The 15,079-nt window shown below is 40.4% G+C and overlaps 1 protein-coding gene across 9 annotated transcripts in view; it reads left to right on the top strand.

Annotated features, from left to right (window-relative positions):
- Nucleotides 1–15,079, top strand: part of DLG5 (discs large MAGUK scaffold protein 5) — a 198,346-nt gene that overhangs the window by 1,919 nt on the left and 181,348 nt on the right. The window lies entirely within an intron of this gene.

Genomic DNA, 15,079 nt, shown 5'->3' with positions numbered 1-15,079 from the left:
GAAATTGTTTCTGTTGCAGATTGATTGAACTGTGCTGGCCTAATAAAATATGGAGATTTTTTGTACTTACTATTTGAAGAGAATGGCAAATGTTTTAACTAGTGGTCCTATTTGAATACAGATAAATTTGGATATATATTATAATAACTTGTATTTGTTGGAGGAGAGGGGAGAGAAAACTGGTTTCATTGTTCAGCCAGGTGGAGATGAGAATTTCGAGAGTAAACTTCCTAGTTTACAAAACCCAGTTAGGACTCTATCAGAGTTTCTTTTTCTTTCTTTTTTTTTTTTTTAAAGATGAAGTTGGTAATATTGAGGTTTTATGAATGCAGCTGTTCCTCCAAATTAATGCTACTACAATTTATCTAAATTTCAAGGCTGTATTGTAGATTGGCTCTTAAGAATATGCATTTGTTAGAGTAATGTGCAGGGGCTGTTTTATAATGGCTGTGGTTAACATTTGGCAATAAGGAAAAAGCTTTTTTATATCAGAGGTGGATTTAGACAGGGTGACTTACCTGTTTTACAGCGAGGAAATTATCCGTGGGAGGTGCTTCCTGGCTCATGTAAACCATGTAATTTTCTTAGGAAAATTGAAGCAAACTGTCTTAAAAATCAGACTCTTAAACTTGCCTGTTTCACCTGGAAAATATTTATGGATGTGCCTTTATAATATACATAATCACACTGTACACCATACTTTTATTTTTAATTCAGTCAGCTATGAGTTTATAATAAACATAGAAAATGCGATTTCTCTTTTTAACATCACTATATATTATAATATATGGTCTCCTTTAATGAATGTATATCAGGAGTTCACAGGAACAATGGACCTCATGACTTATAATATTGTGTGGTCTGACATCAGTGGGAGTTGAGGGCACGCAGTGCTTTTCAGAATAGGACCCATAATATTTTATATGATGCTCAATATGGTCTTGTTTGGAAGCTGCATTTAATGAACTGATGGTACTGAACTATTGGAATTCCCTAGTCTTAAGAACAAAATTTAAAAATGGAGTGGATGTAGCCACCATGTGTGATGATACTGTGTTAATAAACTGAAAGTAGGATATAGAAAGTGTCATAATACAGTACTGAGATCCCAAGGGAGGAGGCATTTGAAATTAATGGACAAAATTAGTTACTTTCTTTCTGCATGAACTCATGAGGCTAACGTTAGTAAGAATATACTATCTGGTACACATTGTATGTAAAATGAGATGTTCATGTTGACAAATACTTTTCAAAACATTTTAGTTTTTGACAGTAAAAGATTATACCTTTTTTTAATTAAAATTTTCATCTAATTGAAACTGACATTTTTACAAGTTCCTACGGAAGAGATTATTAAAGTGACTTTAACAGAGACCATCATCATGTGTGTTTAAAAGATTAAGATCCTGATCCTGGAGTGTGCTTAACTGTGCATGCCTGAAGAGTCTCATTGGAGTCAGTAGGACTAACTCATGCATAAAGTTAAGCACTTAAAAACATTTTTGCAGGATCAGGACCTAAATATTCACTTACATACTGAATATATTACAGAAAAGGAGTTAATCTTTAATTGTGGCCACCTAGAAGGGGCATGTTTGGTCCCATATTTAAAATTTTAAAATGATCCTTATTTTGTATTAAATTGGAAATGAATCTGCTTCACACTTTGCCATTTACATAGTTGACTTTTTGCACTTCTGTTGATTGTGGACAATGAAATTAGACTAGTCAGATTCATTTTCTTGTTTTTATGTAGGTTGAGTTGCTGCACTGTTTGGGTAGCAAATACTGAAGGAGGCATGGTTAATATCAGAACAAAAGTGTTCAAAATTTAAAAAGTAACTAGTGAAAATGGTTCTATTAATCCATTTTGTAAAATGCTTATATTTAAAAGTCAGGTAAAAAGTAATTATTGGGCCTAAGCTAAGTGTCCCTTTAATTTAATCTCTAAGGCATCTTCCTGAATTAGTTTTTCAAGTTACTATTTAGAGTTTGGTTAATGAAGGAATTTAGGACAAGCACAATTAAATTATAGGCTTCTTTAAATTAAATTAAATTAATGGAGATATCCCATCTCCTAGAACTGGAAGGGACCTTGAAAGGTCATCGAGTCCAGCCCCCTGCCTTCACTAGCAGGACCAAGTACTGATTTTGCCCCAGATCCCCAAGTGGCCCCCTCAAGGATTGAACTCACAACCCTGGGTTTAGTAGGCCAATGCTCAAACCCACTGAGCTATCCCTCCCCCTCTTTGGCAGAACCAAGATTTATCTGGAGTGTATATCTTGAATGCTTGTTGGAGGTTAAAGTAACATGCAGCAGACTGCTTACACGTAACAAATTTGGGGGTCTATTTTTTTTCTTTGAGAGAGGGTCTTAAGCAAGTAATCCACATCAACATTGATAGAAGTTCTAGACATATTTGTCCCACTTGCCCGATGTCAATGAGATTACTAATCTGTTGGTGTGTTGCAGTGGTTTTCAACATTTTTTTTCATTTGTGGAACCCTAAAATATTTCAAATGGAGGTGTGGACCCCTTTGGAAATCTTAGGCATGGTCTGCCGACCTCACAGATGGGAAAACCACTGTTTAATGGTAACAACGGCCTTTTCTGGACCCCTTAGACATAGTCTGCGGACCAGTAAGCAGCAGTTCTGAATGCTTTAGGGAGAGATTGGGAGTTTTAGTAATTACTAAAGGACTTGTAAAGCAAATACATCATGATCCATGTTAAAAGGAGCTTGCTTTTCTTTATAGCATTTTTCCTAGCTCAGCAACTATTACGATTTGAATACATGCTGCACATTTACATCTTACGTTGTGAATGATAATTGGTCATTCTTATTTTTTAAAAGTCCCCTGTGCAGATTATTTTAAATGGTTTTAATTTTAGAGCATTGTGCATGACAATATTAAAAACTGACTGCAAACTAACAAGAAATAATATTCTGACAAAGCAAAATCAACACAAACTCAGTACTACGTGCTTTATTTTGCTTAGTGATAGTACAGGTACCATATAATTCTTATGGTATCTCCCTTTAGAAATTCATTTAAGATAATAAAGGAAGAAAATTACAGTATTAAGATTCGCAAATAAATGATTTCAGGTAATACTTCTAAATTATATTATACATTTTAATGTACCTCCCAAGACTGCAGAGGCTAATTAAAAGATCTGAGCAGATGGATCCTTGCTATACAAATTATTTACATTAACTTTTTGAAAATGTCCATTTGAAAATCTGTGTGATTTTTGTTTTTTGTTGGGTTTTTTTGGCATTTTAAAACCACACTGAACTTCGTGTGTGTGCTAATTCTTTCTTTTAAGCTATTTATCAGTTCTTCCTATATTTTTGCACATTCTTATCTTATGAACTTATGAGTTTTAATTAAGTAGCTAACTTGGCAAGGTATCTTTAAGCATGTAGTAGTTGCATATCTTAATAGTATAGCTTTTCCCCTTTTAATAGGGTATTAAAAGACTACTTTCATGCTTAAGTATCTGACTGAATTGGGGCAATATTAATGTTGCAACATCAGATAAATTGCAAAAAGTTTATTCAATATTCTTGGCTATGTTACACATCCATATGTATTTTATGTTAAGCAAAACAGAAATAAAAACACTACAAATAATGTAGCTGCTAAGTTAGCACGGAGGGAGAAAGGATACCTTGTGGCTTTGGAGTGCTTGATATATCAATGCCAGTTTTTTGTGCTTCATTTCCGTGGTTTTCTAGGGGGGAAAAAGGAAACAGTCCAGAACTATTTAGGTTGCTGAGCTTGTAAGTTCTTTGCTGCTGAGTTAATGGGCTTGTGGAGTTAAAAGGTGCCCTAATCTCTGTATTCCAGAGCTAAAACAGCTTGCTGAACTTAAAAGCCCTAGTACACCTGGCTTCAAAGCTGTTAAGCTTGTCAGTTTCACAGTTTCCTTTTCCTTTAGCAGCTGAGCTGGTAAATTCTTGTAACCAAACAACTGCTTTCGATGGTGAAGTGTGTATGCATCTATCTTTATGTTTGCAGCTAATAACATATGCAAGTTTTTAATATGCACTTTCAGTACTGTGTTTTCAGATGTTCATAACAGAGCACATACTACTGATTAAGGGCTGTGTAACAAGTCTTGAGACCAGAAAACACTAAAAGCCAGTGGGACTAGTGTAAGGCCTTGGCTACACTCGCAGATTCACAGCGCTGCCGCGGCAGCGCTGTGAAGCGCGAGTGTAGTTGCAGCGCTGCAAGTACTCCACCTCTCCTTTTTCACACCCCTGAGCGCAGCAAGTGCAGCGCTGTGAATTGCCAGTGTAGCCAAGGCCTAAGAAAAGTTACACGTGTGCTTAAGTGTTTGCAGGACTGGGGTGTAAGTTTTGAAATTCAACCATTCGCTCATTAATGAGTTTCTCTACGGGGATGGGGAATAATTTTGTAAACCTAATTAAAAAAAAAAAAAAAAACTGAAGAGAGTTACTCAAAGTTGAATTATTAAATTTTTTTAACCATCTTTGGGCAGAGACCAATCCAACAGGTAAAATTTAGAAATCCTATACGTGTACAGAAAATGGGGGGGGTAAAATGGAAACTTTTTGTTTTAGCTTTAGAGGGACATTGTCAACTTAATGCAGTCAATTTCAAAAATGAGTAAATGACTTCTCACCCTGAGCCACCCAGTGAGCTTTTTTGTGGATTACTGTAATCTTTTTTTATTTTCTTTTCAAATGTCTTTTCACTCCCTTGCTGCTGTGTGAATAGAGTTAGTGAGCAGTGGGGCTGGGAGCCACTTCTCCAGAGGGTAGTGGCAAATGAGAGGACAAAGTAGCCCTGAAGTGACTGACTCCTTCCCCAAAGGGATGCTGGAGATAAAGAAAGCCCTGAGTCAGTTTTCTTTATCTGGAAGGAGAATGGGGAGCAGAGAGCCAGCGGATTGGTAAGTGAATATGTGGGTGGAAGATTTGAGAGGGAGTGACAGAGAGAGATTTGGGAGGATAGGCAAAACAGAAGTGGTGGAGGACATACTGTAGGACGGGGTGGCCAACCTGAGGCTGAGAAGGAACCAGAATTAACCAATGTACATTGCCAAAGAGCCACAGTAATACTTCAGCAGCCCCCCATCAGCTCCCCCACCCCGCTCCCAGCACCTCCCACCCACCGGCAGCCCTGTCATAGCACCTCCCAATTAGCTGTTTTGTGGCATGCAGGAGGTTCTGGGGGGGAGGAGTGAGGGCACAGCAGGCTCAGGGGAGGGGGTAGGAAGGGGTGGAGTGGGGGCAGGGCCTGTGGCAGAGCCAGGGGTTGAACAGTGAGTACCCCCCCCACACATTGGAAAGTTGATGCCCGTAGCTCCAGCCCCAAAGTCGGTGCCTATACAAAGAGCGGCATGTTAACTCTGAAGAGCTGCATGTGGCTCCGGAGCCACAGGTTGGTCACCCTGCTGTAGGGGAAGGAGGAGGAAGAGATAAGAAGGGTGGACTGAGAGAGAAGGAAAGAAGCATCAGATGATGAAAACATGCATTATGACAATAAAGAAGAGAGAAGTGAAGAGATAAATTTCAGAAGTATATGTTACAATTAAATACAGTTGAGTGTAACAATAAACAGTGCATAATGTTTTTATTCCCTGGAAATGGAAGGAGTGAGGTATATGGGGCAGCACAGGTGTTTTTCCATCTTGTTAGTAGGTATCAGATAAACTTCACAAACCCTATTGCAGAATTCTTTAAACTACATAGCTCAGAAGTCATGCAGTTACTCCTACAATTGCTTAGCCAGCATTCAGAAAAGACTACTTTGTGGTGGGGACTGAGACCCTTTGAGTGGTGAGTGAAACTGACCAGGTATTTCCCAGCCAGCTTGGTAGCAACCTTCTGGTTTCTTGATGTTCTCAAATTCTGAATGTCTGCTCAGATTACACAGATATTTTGAGAAAAGCAAGAAGTATGTCGAGGAGGGGTATTCCCAAAGAAATATCAAGTTGTAGCTGCTTGGAAGTGGTCTAACAAGCTCAAAGAAGGAAATTTGCTACTTAGTAGTTTACAAATACCTAGGGAACTACTAAGTAAAAATACAGTTAATAAGTTTAATAAGATTGTTGAAGGCTTCTTTGCAGCTGGGCATTTGCTGTGATGCTTCTCCAGCAGTGACCATCCTAGAATGCATAGTAAAAATTCACTGTTTATAAAAAGAATGCTCCAAATTAGTAAGGGAAATGAATCACCTATGGAACCAGCTGTGGTGTTTGTGTTGCAAGTAAGGATTGCCTTCCTCAGTTTTCAGCCAGTAATGTAGATATTAGAATGTCTTCACTCCTCTGGGTTACATTGTGTTTTCATGTGGCCTTATTAAAGGCTGCAGTGGCCCCTCTGGCAGACCCACCTAGACCCGGGCAGGCGACTCTCATTCCAGAGGTATCAGACCAGGGCCAGTGCTTCCATTTAGGTGACCGAGGCGGTCGCCTAGGGCACCAGGATTTGGGGGGTGGCAATTCTGCGGCAGGTCCTTCACTCGCTCCGGGACCCGTCGCCGAAGTACCCCGAAGACCGGGAGCATGGAAGGACCCCCGCCGCAGAATTGCCGCCAAAGACTGGGAGCGTGGAAGGACCCCCTGTCTAGGGCGGCAAAAACCCTGGCGCAGCTCCTGCTAGCCAGCGGCCGCATGTTCAAAGTTGGGACTCGCCCTGCGGCCGCCGGGGACAGAGGCAAGAACCCTGGGGGCGCGCCGGGGCTGCAGGCTGCGGGCGCCGCTGGAGACAAGTGTCGAGACATGGGGTGAGTGTCCCCGGGAGCCCATGCCCCCAATGGCCGCTGCCTTTCCTTCCTGCCCCGGGGACTCAGGTCGGGCTGTCCCCACCTGCCGCCGCTCCCCCGGGGGGTCTCTAGCGAGCTGCTTGGGGCTCGGCGTGTTGAACTTGCAGCCTGGGGCGCGGCCAGACCCCGATCCCGGGTGCCGCGGGGCACTGTACTGCGTGGGGCAGCTTGTACCCAGGGCTCCTGTGCCTGGATCCAAGCCGCCACCCTGCCTGGCTAACCGGGGGCAGCGCTGTTCCGTTCCCCTCTCCCGTAGGGAGTCTGAGTCACTCCACGGCACGGGGCAGCTGGAGGGGGCTCGCCGGGGACGGAGCCCTGCTCTGCCACAGGCAGTGATGTCTGCACCCATGGGGCTGGAGAGGAGCATGAAGCGGGGACTAGGGGAGCTTGCCCAGGGAAAGGTGCAGCTCGGGAAATGCCAGAGCGAGCAGAGGCAGCCCAGCAGTGGGAAACGGAGTGGGGCTGGGTGGAGCGTGAGCAGGTCCCCAATACTTTGTGCGCTCTGGTGTTTGGTGGTTGTGGTTGAAGTAGCGCAGCAAAGATTCATTTATGGCTGTTGGATGCCTGGTGGATTTAATCTGGTCTGGGGGCGTTTACACTAGTCCTAGGACTTGGCTTGGGCCGTGGTTTCTTTTTGGTTCCTGTCTTGTTAGTTATTTTGTTAAGGTTCTCAAGGCCTTTGTATGAGAGTTCCTAATTAAAATATATTTGCAGTGTGGTTGTTGCCCTGTTGGTCCCAGGATATGAGCCTTTCTCTGTTGTTATTTTTTACATTTTAAGTCTATTTTAAAAAAGCGTTTTAGTTCATTAAAACACTTTCATGAAGTGCTTTGAGATCCTCAGATGTGCGAAGTATTATTATTCAGTTTAATGTTTTTAAATGGAGTTTAATTGATTTCCATGCTGTAATACGATCTTGTACAAATAATATGGATAACCAAAAAATAAGCATAAATGTAAGAAGGGGGGCAAAGTTTTTTAAAATTTGAAGATGTTACCTTTGCTGTTAGCTGTAGAATAAAACTTGAAGTGTGCAGAAATGTCCTTGTAGCAGATAAACACTGAGATATGATTTAAATGGCTAAAATGACTGGACAGGTGCCTAAAATATAATGTGAAAGCTTCGGGAGTCTCTCCGGGCCGGGTTAGCTGCAGGGGGGGGGTAGCTGTGGTGGGGTGGGGGGGCTCCCTGGGTGGGGGGGCTGGGTTAGCTGCCGCGGGGGGGGGGGGGGGGGGGGCGGGGCGCAAGGGCCTAGGGCGGGAAACTTCTTGCACCGGCCCTGTATCAGACTATAGTTCCAGCCCCTTTCCCAGTCTTCTAGACTCTGGAGAACAGTATGGGGTCAAAACAAGCCCCTAGGAGTAGTGGCTATACAAATGATGTCAGCAGCCTGGGTTCTGCAGTTTGAACTCTTGAGTATTCTTTTCTCTCTGCTGTTTGCTCTGACCTCTTCCTACTACTGTCCAGCCTCAATCTCCCTTCCCTTCCAGTTTCTGTCTTCCCTTTATGGTCATTAATCTTCCTACTCCCTTGCTCTTATTTTCATCTTTCCCTCACTCCATTTTTGCTCCTTGATGTTATGACGTACTTAATCCCCAATTTACCCAAAAGCTATGTAACTAACTAGATGTGTCAATAATCCTGAGTGTGTGTTTGTATGTTGTATCCCTCTTTCCCCTTCCTTCTTACACCTGTTATATTGTAAGATCTTGGGGACATGGATTTTCTCTTCCTGTATGTCCACACAGTGCCTACCACATTTTGTCTGCTAAAGTAAAATAGTAATTGGTTGCCAAGCTTTTCTCTAAAAGCTCTTTTGATAACTACTCTGCATGCTTTATTATGAATCCTTTCCATGTACAGATTTTCTGCAGTATTGATGATAAAACCTATGGAGATAACTATTTTTAACATGAGTAATGAAAGCTACAATAATAAATTAAGATGGAGCATTATTTTAGTCTCCTCTGGGATTTTCCATGGTGACTAATCGTAATCATTTGGAAGCACGAGCTATGACCCACTTTTCAAAATCAAAATACATCTGGCAGGTTGGGGTTTTTTGGTTTTGGTAAATGCCCTTGATAATAGGCCTGAATCTTTCTGATGTAGGGGAGAAGAAGTCAGCAAGTTTGTGCCCATTGAGCTTCTGCATCTGAGGCAGGACAATGCTCTTCCTTGCTCTCTCTCTCTCTCACTTTCCCTCCCTCCGCCCCCTCTCCCCAGCCCTCTCATGTAACTGCAAGTGGGGGATTGGCTCCTGAAAACCACAGCTTTTTGGAAGCTAGAGCTATTTGTGCAAAGGCCTGCTATATCTAAACTGTTCCTAAGCCTAATGGCAGCTATACACTGATTCCCAGGTCCCACCCTACGGTGGTATCTTAGTTAATGCTAACCCTTCTCAGCATCAACTTCATGATGGGAATTACCACAAGCTAAGGGACGGTTTACAGTATTGTGGCCATGGTCATATCCTATGCTGGGAGCCTGGTTCCTGCAAAGGAACACTTTCAGAATTGGGAAGAAGTTGACAATAAGCTACAGAGCCAGCAGCTTCTCTCATTCCTGCAACCCTTCGCCCATACAGATGTGCTGCTTTTTGCAGAGGGGCCTATGAAGTGGAGGGGCCTATAATTGGGGTGGAAGTTCTTGTAGGCTTTGTCTCTTGTAAATTAATGTTTAAGGCACTGTAAGTGAAGGATAACGTATTACATCTGAAAGGCCCTTTCCATTTCCAGTTGATGGCAGTGACGGCAAGAACAGACCCTATACATTTAAATTATATAATATTTTAAGAAGTTAATGAAATGGACCCAGGCTTAACTTCTGCTGTAACTCACTTGCGTGTAGCATAATTGGCTTCCTCTAGATAATTGATTGTTTCAGAAAATCTTGAATTGTTTTTAAAAAGTCAGCTGATAAGGAGCTGAATTTGAAATGAGACATTATGGTTTAATTCAGCAGGATTTCCAGGCATGTAACTAGGCCTGTAGCTAGGGAAACAAAGCAGGGGAGAACATAAAGACAATACAGATTTCTGTTGGTAGGGCGGTAGAGGGAGAGGTTCCAGGGTCCTACTCTGGCAAATTTTTACATACCAGGTATAAATTCCCACTTGTTAGATTTATAGAGATTTCTTTTGTAGGTAAGATGACAAAAACAACAAAATCCCCAAATGGGCCTTCTAAAGCCATATTTTAACTCTTTCATCGTAAGCCAGTCAAGAATGTTCACCATATTTATTAGTCTGATTTTTTTTTTTATACAAACTTTTATATAAAAATCTTAATTGAACCACCATGAGTTGTTAATCTGAATACCCATATGAATGAGATACTCTAACCCCCCCTGCCTGTCCACTCTCTCCTGTTCACCAGCCTGGCTTATTGGCTCATCCAAAACTTAACCCCTTATCCTGCAGACACTTATGCTTGCACTTAACCTCACTTATGTGAGTAGTTATTTTTGTGCACAAGTGTTTTCAGGATCAGGTCCCTGGATAGTAAGTTTTTTGGGATGGACTTTGTCTTCAGTGAAGCACTTATTGTACCTTTGGGCATTGCAAGTAATGAAGCTATGTATTTGGATTGCGGTACAGTAGAACCTCACAGTTATGAACACCTCGGGAATGAAGGTCGTTTGTAATTCTGAAATGTTTGTAGCTCCGAACAAAACGTTATGGTGGTACTTTCAAAAGTTGACAACTGAACGTTGACTTAATATGGCTTTGAAACTTTATTGTGCAGAAGAAAAATGCTGCTTTAAACCATCTTAATTTAAATGAAACAAGCACAGAAACAGTTTCCTTAATTTGTCAGATCTTTTTTTAAACTTTCCCTTTATTTTTTTTAGTAGTTTACATTTAACACGGTACTGTACTGTATTTGCTGCCGTTTTTGTTTCTAATGCTGCCTGATTGCATACTTCCCATTTCAAATGAGGTATGTGGTTGATGGGTCACTTCATAACTCTGAAGTTCTACTGTAGTACTCAAAATATGCTGGGCACTTTCCGAACACAGCAGAAGACCCAGGCCCTACCCCAAAGGGCGTACAATCTAAATAATAGTAAAAATTTAGTTGGGATTCTAGAAAATCATTGGGCATTGGTAAACTATGGTCTATTAAAATATCAATGCACTAAAATCCCAGAGTCCTAAGTTTCGATGTTTTCCCACGTATGGTTTTGTTTTTGTCAATAAAGCTGTTGTCGCTGCGGATAAACACTAACATATACAAATTTTTCGTTACTGTATATGTAATCCCCACACTTTAACAATCCAAATTGAAAATTACTATTCCCTTGCTGCTTCTGTTCTCTTAAGTCAACTTTCCTTCCATATCTGCCTGTCACTTACCTGTGTCTGTTTCCCCATGTACAGCTTTCTTTCTCCCATTTTCTCTAAATCTTCCAGTTTTCCCCTTGGTGAAATAAAAATTAAAGTCCTTAAGAACAAGTAGTTATGAAAAACCTGAATGCACCATCTGCCTTTGCACTCTCTTGGTGTGCTGGTCGTTTGGCCTTATTTTTGTGATTCCAGGTCCCCTTTCCCTCTCTGACCTTCTCACAGAAAAGAGGGGCATGGTCAGATGTCAGTGACTTCTCTAAATGGAGCTTGTTGGGATGCTCACAGATTTCCTGCCCTTAGTAATTTTTTCCCTCCTTTTTCCCCCCCTGGTCAGGTAAAAGCCTCTCTTCTACATTGTTTTTGACCTGTTAACCTTTTTGTTTGAACCGCTTTGTATTTTTCAATGACTCTTCAAGAAAGACTATTTAACAATTAGATCCTACAGAGTTGAATGCTGTGTCTTAGAGGTGATGTGCAAAGGTCTGTGTGTGGTGATGGGGAAAATTGGTTTGTATACCCTTTTTCTTGCTGCTTACTTTGAGAGTTAAAGAAGGCCTGAAGTTTTTATTGTTGTAAAGCCACTTGTTTACCTTAAAATATCAGGAATGTCCAGGTTGATCTTCCCTCCTGGACATTTTCAGAGAGGACTATGATGTGGTTTGGGAGCTTGCTCAACTCTTAATTGAAGAAGCAGGGCGTGTTTCATCTTTAACAAACAGATTAGCTCTTTCAGCTGCTTATAGGGCATTTGACTTAGATAGGAGTGGTTAAAATACAAAAACAAACCCGAAGCTTTGTCTGAACAGAAAAGAAAAAACACTTTTCCTCTCAATTGATCAACTGCTTGATACTGACAGCGTCATAATCTAGTTCTCCAATCACCACAGTAAACAGGGTAGACAAGACCAGAACTTTGTGTGCTTTGTTGCTGAGTGTTTTTTTTGAATTGCTGTTCTCTTTGGGAGGAGAGAGGCTTTTAAGTCTAAAGGTGTTTTCCTTCTTGTCTTTTACCTTTATTGAATCTTTTTAAGAGCTATGGTCTTTAAAAATAAAAGAAATAGTCTTGATTTTGTATGTTTGTATATGTGTATATATGTGTGTGTGTGTGTGTGTGTCTCAATATGCGTGTGTGTGTATAAATAAGAAAATTCTTCTGGCAATATCAGACTACCTGTTTTTGTTCCTTTACTATTATGCTACAGCAGCTAACACGGCTTCTCTTGGTTGCTCTGTCTGCACAAGTATCCTTGATGTTGGCTGGAAGTGCATATTTCTGAGACTAGTGTTTGTGGCAGAGGGGGGATGGATACCCAAAATAAAGTATGTCTGGCCAAAATTATTGCTGATTTGGGGATTTACTTTTTTTTGGCAAAGAAACAGAATTCCAGAAATTAAGGGTCTGGGACTGTTCCTTCAGTCCTTAATTAGGCAAAAATCTCAATAATATCCATGAGAAGTTGGCTTGAGTTTGTACTATAGGAGTGAGCCCTAAGTTATGTGCTGTGGTTTATTTTCCAAATTGCTGGTCTTGAAAATATCTAGGCCAATGTTTTAAAGATGTATGGCATTATCTCACAATCCAAGCTTATTCTTCTATTGTTTCATGAACCTCATTTGACTTTTGGCATCTTTACAGCAGTGTGGAGTACTTTGTTCTGCGGCATAGATGAAAATGACACAGACACAACAGTGATTTGACTGAGAGGGAGAATGTGGTTGATAATAGTAGGAAGCAAAAAGAACAGGAGTACTTGTGGCACCTTAGAGACTAACAAATTTATTTGAGCATAAGCTTTCGTGGGCTACAGCCCACTTCATCAGATGCATAGAATGGAACATACAGTAAGAAGATATTTATACATACAGAGAACATGAAAAGGTAGAAGTGGCCATACTAACTGTAAGAGGCTAATTAATTAAGAGAAGCTATTAACAGTAGGGGAGAAAAACTTTTGAAGTGATCATCAAGATGGCCCATTTCGGACAGTTGATACGAAGGTGTGAGGATATATTAACGTGGGGAAATAGATTCAATTAGAGTAATGATGGAGCCATTCCCAGTCTCTGTTCAAACGTAAGTTAATGGTATCTAGTTTGCATATTAATTCAAGTTCAGCAGCTTCTCGTTGGAGTAGGAAGCAGTGTCACATTTTCAGATTAAAGATGATTTTCCCCTAAATCCATGTGGCTTAAGATGCTTTGTTTGTTTTTTGTTCATCTGCGGACCTTGATTGGCCTTTTGCATTCTTTAGAGCATAGCAGAGTATTGAAGGTACTGATATGTACTTAATATGAAACTCAGTAATTACATATTGAGAAACTTTCATTTTGCAAACAAGGTTATTAGTGGTCCTTTTGTATTGAGTATTGTTAGGATGAAACTTAAAATATGGATCCATCTTTCTCTGGTGGCTCTTTCCTCCTGTAAAATTAAGTGAGAGAGCTTTGTGCAAATGACTTGTGCAATGTTCTACATGCCAGATGGCTCTCTCTCTCCTTCCCCTCTTTACCCAGGTGTTAAATGCCAGTTTAGCTTAGATCCAGAAGTACACTCCCCAGATATTATGAAAAGAGCATGGATGTTGAAAAATAAGATTATAGCATAAAATTGGTGTCAACTCATATAAAGCTCCTTATTTCCTTCTTTACCAAGATGCCAGTAAGGCAGAGTTGTGGAGCTGTGAAGGCCATTATTTAAATATTACTTGGTTATATTGAACACAATTTCCCCCCCCACTTGCGTTGTATGCTATTTCATAAGGAGATTTGTTATATAGGAATGGGTATATCATTCAGCGTGGGAGGTTAAATTCTCTTCATTTTCCTGTAAGTCTGTAACACAAGGCTACAGCATTAACTTTTTTTTTTTTAATCTGGATATATGTTTAGATTTTGTATGGGCATGTGAGCTCACATCTGAGGCTTGAAGTAGCTGATGTAGTGGATCTCTGAATCCACCTCATTAAATGTGTGGTTTATATATTTAAAAAAAAAAAGTTTGGCAGTAAGGGACTCAAAGTAATGTGTTGCACTGAAAAACCCTCAGATATTGCTGTTTTTATATTATCTTTATTGGCTACTGATATGCATTTACTGCAATTTACATCTCTTTAAAACAGTAGTTAATTTGGCACAGTGTTTTGAGAGTGCATGTGCTTCTCTGGTGTCTGAGCACATAGTAGGGCTAGTCAAAAATTTTCTGACATTTACTTTCATCAGAAAATTGGGCTTTTGACTACTTAACTTTAAAAAAAAAATAGAAGTGTTTATGGAAAAGCAGTAATGTTCTATGAATCAGAAAACTGGAAAACCAAACTTTTTTCTGCTGGGAAATTTCAATGAAAATTTATTTGTAATCAGAATTTTCGTGGGGAGGAAGACGGAGACAACACTCCATTTTCCAGTTAGCTCTAGTAGATGCACATTCCCATCTTGTGCTTATGCACTGGGAGATTTACCTCAAAGTCAGGTGTTTTGCACTTTTGGAAATTTGGGCCATAATCTGCTTCATAAGAGCAGTAAGACTAGATCTTCTCATTCAGGAAATGGCATTTTAATCATTCTGTCCTAATTAAGGATGACAGTGGAAAAGCAGCAGTCTACATGAGATGAATTAATGTAACATGGTTTCATTTGGATGCGATATTACCACATTGTGTTAATTCAGAATCTCTTCCTTACAGAATGTCCCGTTTTTATATCTCCTGTTTGTTAAATTTTATCTTTCATACCAGTCTTAAATATTTGACGATATTTCTGAAAAATCATGAACTGGGATTATTTAGTTTCTCTTTCAGTTCACCAGCCAAAACTTGACTTTTTAGGGTTCAGTGTTCCTTGGTGGTGTGCCTAGCACATAAGCAGTGCAGAGAGGATATCTCCATGCAAGCTCTCCAATGCTAGTAGCGAGATCTTGTTTTGCAGAA

Source organism: Chrysemys picta, chromosome 7, assembly GCF_011386835.1.
Source record: "Chrysemys picta bellii isolate R12L10 chromosome 7, ASM1138683v2, whole genome shotgun sequence".
Taxonomy (NCBI): domain Eukaryota; kingdom Metazoa; phylum Chordata; order Testudines; family Emydidae; genus Chrysemys; species Chrysemys picta.
The sequence above is the reverse complement of the archived record's forward strand: the minus strand, read 5'-3'. Positions and strand labels throughout refer to the sequence as shown.